Source organism: Mauremys reevesii, linkage group 14 (genome assembly GCF_016161935.1).
Source record: "Mauremys reevesii isolate NIE-2019 linkage group 14, ASM1616193v1, whole genome shotgun sequence".
NCBI lineage: Eukaryota > Metazoa > Chordata > Testudines > Geoemydidae > Mauremys > Mauremys reevesii.
The window spans coordinates 30,474,792-30,482,418 of NC_052636.1; the positions used below are offsets into that span (position 1 = coordinate 30,474,792).

At 50.8% G+C, this 7,627-nt stretch overlaps 3 non-coding genes across 3 annotated transcripts; 1 reads left to right on the forward strand and 2 right to left on the reverse strand.

Annotated features, from left to right (window-relative positions):
* Window positions 1–474: 474 nt before the first annotated feature.
* Window positions 475–547, reverse strand: TRNAV-CAC. The gene has a single exon. It is a non-coding gene; the product is annotated as a tRNA-Val (tRNA).
* Window positions 548–4,169: 3,622 nt separating this feature from the next.
* Window positions 4,170–4,251, reverse strand: TRNAF-AAA. The gene has a single exon. It is a non-coding gene; the product is annotated as a tRNA-Phe (tRNA).
* A 1,586-nt stretch (window positions 4,252–5,837) lies between these two features.
* Window positions 5,838–5,909, forward strand: TRNAC-GCA. Its single transcript has one exon. It is a non-coding gene; the product is annotated as a tRNA-Cys (tRNA).
* Window positions 5,910–7,627: the final 1,718 nt, after the last annotated feature.

Here is a 7,627-nt window from a genome sequence, read left to right on the forward strand (position 1 = left end):
TCTCCTGGGCTGCAAGGAGCCACCCCTGGGAAGCCAAGAGGCAGGCACAGGATTCTGCCTCCCAGCAGCCAACCGCACCTCCCCCGGCTTTGCAGAACGAATGGTGACGCTCTACTAACCCCACTTAGCCGCAATGACGTGCTTAGCTTCTGCCCTGCCTTCCTCAGCTCGACTTTCCTCTTTTGCCCCATTCCTGCCTCACTTCCTCCTTTGGCAAGTCACGCAGAGGAGGCCAGCAGGAAGAGCTGGCCTCCACCGGCCAACCTCCCAGGGCAGAGGAGGCCAAGCCACAAGCCTCCAAAAGGTGACACGCCGCACTCCTCTAGGTTCTCCAGCCTGACGCCAAGGTGCTTTCTCCACTGCTGTCAGCACCCTCTGTCATGCGGGGGTTGGAGTTATCCCAGGGACAGGCCAATAGGAGAAGGAGGAGCGTCTTCCTGAACAGCTAGGGGATCTGGCAAAAGGAAGCCAGCACGTTTCTGGCTGGTTTTGAACCAGGGACCTTTTGCGTGTGAGGCAAATGTGATAACCACTACACTACAGAAACTCCATCTACTTAGCTGTTGCTCATCCTCGGACAGACCGATGGACAAACCTAGAGAAAGTGGTGACAGCCCTTCAATAGGTCAGCTGGCAGAGCAGAGGACTGGAGCAGGCACTCAGGAAGTCGTCCTTACGTCGCCCTTGTGACTCCAGCTTGACGGAGCTTCTTTTTCTTCCCTTGCTGACAAAGAGCAAGAGAAGAATGAAAGGTCAGGTGGGCCAACTCGGTGCAGAAGCCCATGCTGCCTTTTCCAGCTGCATAGCCTGAAATGAGGGACTCGTGGCAGTTAAAGGCACTGCTGCACTTTCAGAAAACATCCTACCCGTGCACAAAGGAGGACAGAAGAGCCTGTTAGTCTAGCACGCTCCCAACTGAACTACTTCAGCAGTGCTCAGTTTCTTTTTGGCCTCCTGCTTTTCTGTCTGGGATGTTTTTGTCAGCTGTGGCACAGAAAAAGGACGTCATTGCGAGCGGCCCATGAAGACAAGATTCACTTTTCCTTCCTTGCTCGGCTTTACTTGCTTCCCCGCCCTATTCCTGCCTTAGTTCCTGGGTTACCTGAAGGCGACGGGGGGCCAGCAGTACCAGGAGGAAGTTGGGCAGCTAGACCCTGGTGGCAAAAGTCCTGCCGCCACTTGCCACCCCACTCTCTTCTCCCAGCGTCACATATTGGCCACCAGGGACTTGGGGCCCAGCAGCGCAACGGAAGGCAGTGGACAGAGCCACCCTCGCATTGAAGCTCCGGCTCATTAAACCACATCTTCAGTCGCTGATGGCCAATGAGAGACTGACATCGCTTGCTATTTTAGCACTTAAAATGCCATTGGCCAATCTTTGGATCTCTGTAATGTTGCGCTTCAGTTCATGGGGGAAAGGTGAGAGAAGCGACCTTTCAACTAAAGGCCTGGGGTTAACATCCTAACGCTGTCTCCTACTGTAACACTATTTAATACCGGCCCACCCTGTGCTAGTGACAGTTCCATTCTAGATGTTAGTACATTTCAGTTACTGTCAAAATTAAAAAGTTTCTATATGCTTAAAGAAAATGCATTTGTTCTATTTGCTTATATATGGCATGAATAAATACAGGTTTACAGAACCTAGCCTGCAAATTTATCATCTTATATGACAGAGAAAATCATGCATCGAAATTGTGCATCAAAATCATGAGCTGAGCTACAAATGCAATGAAAAATAAGATATTCAAAATTTTAACATATGGGGGGGGGGCAGCGAAGACACGTCTTGCCTGGGAGAGGCACTTGGTCTAGGGGAGGCCCTGCCAGGGAGAACAGGAGTTAGTGTCAGACGCCTATTTCCAGGCTGTTATCTGTGGGCGCCCTGCTCTGGGGGAGGTATCGCGGTAGCCCAGACTCAGGGCTGGAACAGGCCCCAGATTGAGGGGTGGCTGCAGGGTTTGCAGAGCTCTGATGTCTCAGACAATGTGTCTCTCCCAAAGCCTCAGATCTGCGTCCCCAGAAGGCTCCTGCGCTGCCTCCGCTCCTTTCACAGTCTATAGCAAGGAGCAGCAGCAAGGGTCAGGGATGAGCCATAGGGCACTAGGTGGGGGGCAGAGGCTTCAGGAGCCCAGAGTGTTTGCCTGTCTGGGCATTTTGGCTGAGACCTCAGGGACACATTGTGAGGCAGAATCCCAGGCATCTGTATGAAAGGAGCATAAGGACATAAGGACGTACGAACGGTCAGACTGGGTCCATCTAGCCCAGTATCCTGTCTTCCCATAGCGGCCAAAGCCAGGTGCCCCAGAGGGAATGAACAGAACAGGGAATCACCAAGTGACCCATCCCCTGTCACCTATTCCCAGCTCCTGGCAAACAGAGACTAGGGACACCATCCCTGCCCATCCTGGCTCAGAGCATGTCCTCCATGAATCGATTTAGCTCTTTTTTGGAACCCTGTTATAGTCTTGGCCTTCACAACCTCCTCTGGCAAGGAGTTCCGCAGGTTGACTGTGTGTTGTGTGAAAAAATACTTCCTTTTGTTTGTATTAAACGATCTGCCTATTAATTTCATTTGGTGACCCCTAGTTCTTGTGTGATGAGAAGGAATAAGTAACACTCCTTATTTACTTTCCCCACACCAGTCATGATTTTATAGGATTTTATAAGATTTCCTCTCTTATTCTCTATCCCTTTCTTAATGATTCCCAACATTCTGTTCGCTTTTTGCCTGCCACTGCACATTGAGCGGATGTTTGCAGAGAACTATCCACAGTGACTCCAAGATCTCTCACTTGAGTTGGAACAGCTATTTTACATCCCATCGTTTTATATGTGTAGTTGGGATTATGTTTGCCATTGTGCATCACTTTGCATTGATCAACATTGAATTTCATCTGCCATTTTGTTGCTCTTTCACCTAGTTTTGTGAAATCTCTTTTTAGCTCCTCCCAGTCTGCTTTGGACTTAACTATCCTCTGTAGTTTTGGATCATCCGCAGATTTTGTCACCTCGCTGTTCAGCAGATCGTTTATGAAGATGTTGACTAGTCCCAGTACAGGCACCACTAGTTACCTGTTTGCATCCTGAAAACTGTCCATTTATTCCTACCCTTTGTTTCCTGGTTTTTAACCAGTTATTGATCCACGTGAGGACCTTCCAGAAGTGAACGTAAGCTGGTACATTCCAGTATGGGGTACTGGCAAGAGCAGGTACGCTGTGCCAGCCCAGCCCGGCTTCCCCAGGCTGGTGATTTAAAGGGCCCAGGGCTCCCTGCAGCCTCCCAAGCCCCCCGGTGGAGCCCCGGGGAGCAAATCACTGCCCTAGAACACTGCTCTCTCCCGCGCTACGAACACAGAGCAGGGGCGGCGGGAGCTTCCTTACAGTGGAGGGGTCACTATTGTCTGAACTGTGGCACTCCCATGAAAACCCTTCCCCAAGGACCCACACTCACACCACCTCTCCCCCTGAGGCCACACCCACAGAATGCCTCTCCCCCCCTCAAGACTCCCCCTTTCCCCTCTCCATCATTTGTCCTAACAGCCAGTTAAGAGTGGTGGGGCCACGGCCCTCTAAACCCCCTGTTCCAGCACCCCTGACACAGAGCTCAGCAGCAGCGGTGTGTGTGTGTGTGCGTGTGACAGAGGCTGCTGTGCTGAGCTGAGCCAGTGAGGGAAGCGGGGGCTGATGTTGGGGGTGCCCCCTCCCCCTGCCTCAGGACTGGTTGCTTGCAGCAGCTGTCTGAACATAGAGACAGTGTGCGATACACTCCCTCTCCCCACACACACATTCCCTCTCCCCACACACACACAGTCTCTACCCCGCCACGCACACTGCAGTTGAAAAGCAGCTGGCAATCTAGTAAGATGCCCATGGAACGGTGGGATAGAGAAACCTGCATCATGTGATGCTGTACCGGCCCATGAGGCATTGCAAACCCTTCCCAAAACACCCTGCAGCCAGTTGCACAGCTACCCACAGTGCACTGCTCTCTGTGGCCATCCAAGAGTCTAGCGTGGATGTGCTCTGGTGACACAAGGGGCATAGTGTGGACATGCAACAGCTGTTTAATTAAAAAACTTTAAAGCCGCATTACCCAATAGTGTAGACACAGCTTGAGAGAGAGACAAGACCCAGCTCCCTTGAAACTAAAGAACCACAACTTTCTCCGTAGTTGGTAGGATTCAAACCTGCGCAGGGAGACCCCAATGGATTTTTAGCCCATCGCCTTAACCACTCAGCCACAACTACTTGGGTGAGATGGGTCTCTCACTGCACTCTAGTTCTGTTCTCACTGAGTGATCAATTCCAGTTGTTTCCTCAGACCAGCTTTCACAGCACACTCAATGCTGTGCCCTTGTGTAAGTGTGTCCATGGCTGAACTGCAAGAATTCCTGCTCATTTCCCTTCTGGCAGGAGCATGGTTAGAGTGTGTTTGTGGTCAATGATGTTGCTGTAGATTGTTGTCCATTTCCTGCCTTGATCATTCAGACAGTCCCTTTCCTGCCATATCCCCAGCACATCAGTGATTGCAATAGCAGGGGGCAGGTTTTCTCTGGGGCACTGAGATTTGTCAGGGGGTTGGTGGCTCCTTTCTTTCCTCACCCTGGAGTAAACTCAGCTTTTAATTCCATCCTTGATGTTTCAAGGAATAACAACAAACGACCGAGGAAAGAGGTGGACAAGTGGGTCTCAGGGGAGGGGCAAAGAGGTGGGGGTGGTGGACAGGGCAGGGCAGGTCAGGGGAGGGGGTAGAGAGGTGTGAGCGCTGGGCAGGGTGGGTCTCAGGAGAGGCAGAGAGGTGCAAGTGGTGGGCAGGGCTGGTCTTAGGGGAGGGGGCAGAGAGGTCGGGGCAGTGGGCTGGGCGGGTCTCAGGGGAGGGGCAGAGAGGTGGGGGCGGTGGGCAGGGCGGGTCTCAGGGGAGGGGCAGAGAGGTGGGGGCAGCAGGCAGGCCTTGGGGTAGGGGGTGGAGAAACACAAGGAGGCCTTCAGGGAGGAGAGGAGCAAGCGGAAGGTGGACCAGCAGGCCTCAGCCACAGTGGAAGAGCGGGGCTGGGAAGTGGTCAAATGGGAGTGAGGACGGAGCACAGGTGGGGCCTGAGAGGGAGGAGAACGAGTCAAGGAGGTGGAGGGGGCAGGGCCACCCAGAGGATTCAGGGGGCCTGGGGCAAAACAATTTTGGGGGCCCCTTCCATAAAAAAAAGTTGCAATACTCTAGAATCCTGTATTCACATGGGGGCCCTGCAGGGCCTGGGGCAATTGCCCCACCTGCCCCCTCTGGGTGGCCCTGCCCTCAGCCTCTCCTCGTAAGTCCCCTGCCCCTAATCATTTTTGTTGCCCTCCCTAGACTCTCTCCAATTTGTTTCTGTAGTGGGGGGGGGGCGAAAACTGGACACAATGCTCCAGATGTGGCCTCACCAGTGCCGAATAGAAGGGAATAATCACTTCCCTCGATCTGCCGGCAATGCTCCTACTAATCCAGCCAATACGACCAGGTACCCACATTGAATGCAGACCCAGCAATATTTGATAAATTGGTTACTGTCCATTCAGGAGGTTATTTCCCAGCTATTCATAAATAATGAAGATGCTCTAAGCGGAGGGGAGAGAGCTGTCCCGTCCGTGTAGTTAATCCATCTCTCTGAGAGGTGGTAGCTATGTCACTGGGGGAAGCTATGTGGGTGGGTGTGCAAGCTGTGGTGTTTACATGGATCTATAAGTTTAATCAAACCCCATTTTTAAAAGCACTGTGGTCTGGGAACAGAACAGGAGATCCCTGAGGCAGGGCCTGTCCTTCAAAATCTTTAAGATCTCTGACTTACCTATACAGCAGTCATGGGGGTATAGCTCAGTGGTAGAGTGTTTGACTGCAAGTCAAATGGTCCTTGGTTCAAATCCAAGTGCCCCCTTACAAACCTCTTCCTTCAACAAAAATAATGGCATTTCCATTATGTTCAGGAGTTCCACTGAATAGGGATCCCTGAAATGAATAGAAACACTCAATGTTTTCCTGTGCAAATGCATAAAAACCTAGCAAACGTGCCTTCACTGAAATCAGTTCCAATCCTCTAAAGGATTAAAGAATCCTTATTGAGGTTGCAGGAAAAAAAAACCCCATGTGTAGAAAGAATAGTAAATATGGCAGGCGACAAGCTTGGCTTAACAGTGAAATCCTTGCTGATCTTAAACACAAAAAAGAAGCTTACAAGAAGTGGAAGATTGGACAAATGACCAGGGAGGAGTATAAAAATATTGCTCAGGCATGAAGGAGTGAAATCAGGAAGGCCAAATCACACTTGGAGTTCCATCTAGCAAGAGATGTTAAGAGTAACAAAAAGGGTTTCTTCAGGTATGTTAGCCACATGAAGAAAGTCAAGGAATGAGGGAGGTAACTTACTGAATGAGGGAGGTAACTTAGTGGACAGAGGATGTGGAAAAAGCTAATGTACTCAATGCTTTTTTTTGCCTCTGTCTTCATAAACAAGGTCAGCTCCCAGATTGCTGCACTGGGCAGCACAGTATGGGGAGAAGGTGACCAGCCCTCTGTGGAGAAAGAAGTGGTTCAGGACTGTTTAGAAAAACTGGACGAGCACAAGTTCATGGGGCCGGATGCGTTGCATCCGAGGGTGCTAAAGGAGTTGGCGGATGTGATTGCAGAGCCATTGGCCATTATCTTTGAAAACTCATGGCGATCGGGGGAGGTCCTGGATGACTGGAAAAAGGCTACTGTAGTGCCCATCTTTAAAAAAGGGAAGAAGGAGGATCCAGGGAACTACAGGTCAGTCAGTCTCACCTCAGTCCCTGGAAAAATCATGGAACAGGTCCTCAAGGAATCAATTCTGAACCACTTAAAGGAGGGGAAAGTGATCAGGAACAGTCAGCATGGATTCACCAAGGGCAAGTCATGCCTGACTAACCTAATTGCCTTCTATGAGGAGATAACTGGGTCTGTGGATGAGGGGAAAGCAGTGGATGTGTTATCCCTTGACTTTAGTAAAGCTTTTGATACAGTCTCCCACAGTATTCTTGCCAGCAAGTTAAAGAAGTCTGGGCTGGATGAATGGACTATAAGGTGGATAGAAACATGGCTAGATCGTCGTGCTCAATGGGTAGTGATCAACGGCTCCATGTCTAGTTGGCAGCCAATTTCAAGTGGAGTGCCCCAAGGGTCGGTCCTGGGGCCGGTTTTGTTCAATATCTTCATTAACGATTAGGAGGATGGGGTGGACTGCACCCTCAGCAAGTTTGCAGATGACACTAAATTGGGAGGAGTGATAGATACGCTGGAGGGTAGGGATAGGATACAGAGGGAACTAGACAAATTAGAGGACTGGGCCAAAAGAAACCTGATGAGGTTCAACAAGGACAAATGCAGAGTCCTGCACTTAGGACGGAAGAATCCCATGCACTGCTACAGACTAGGGACCGAATGGCTAGGAAGCAGTTCTGCAGAAAAGGACCAAGAGGTTACAGTGGACGAGAAGCTGAATATGAGTCAACAGTGTGCCCTTGTTGCCAAGAAGGCTAACGGCATTTTGGGCTGTATAATTAGGGGCATTGTCGGCAGATCGAGGGATGTGATCATTCCCCTCTATTAGACATTGGTGAAGCCTCATCTGGATACTGT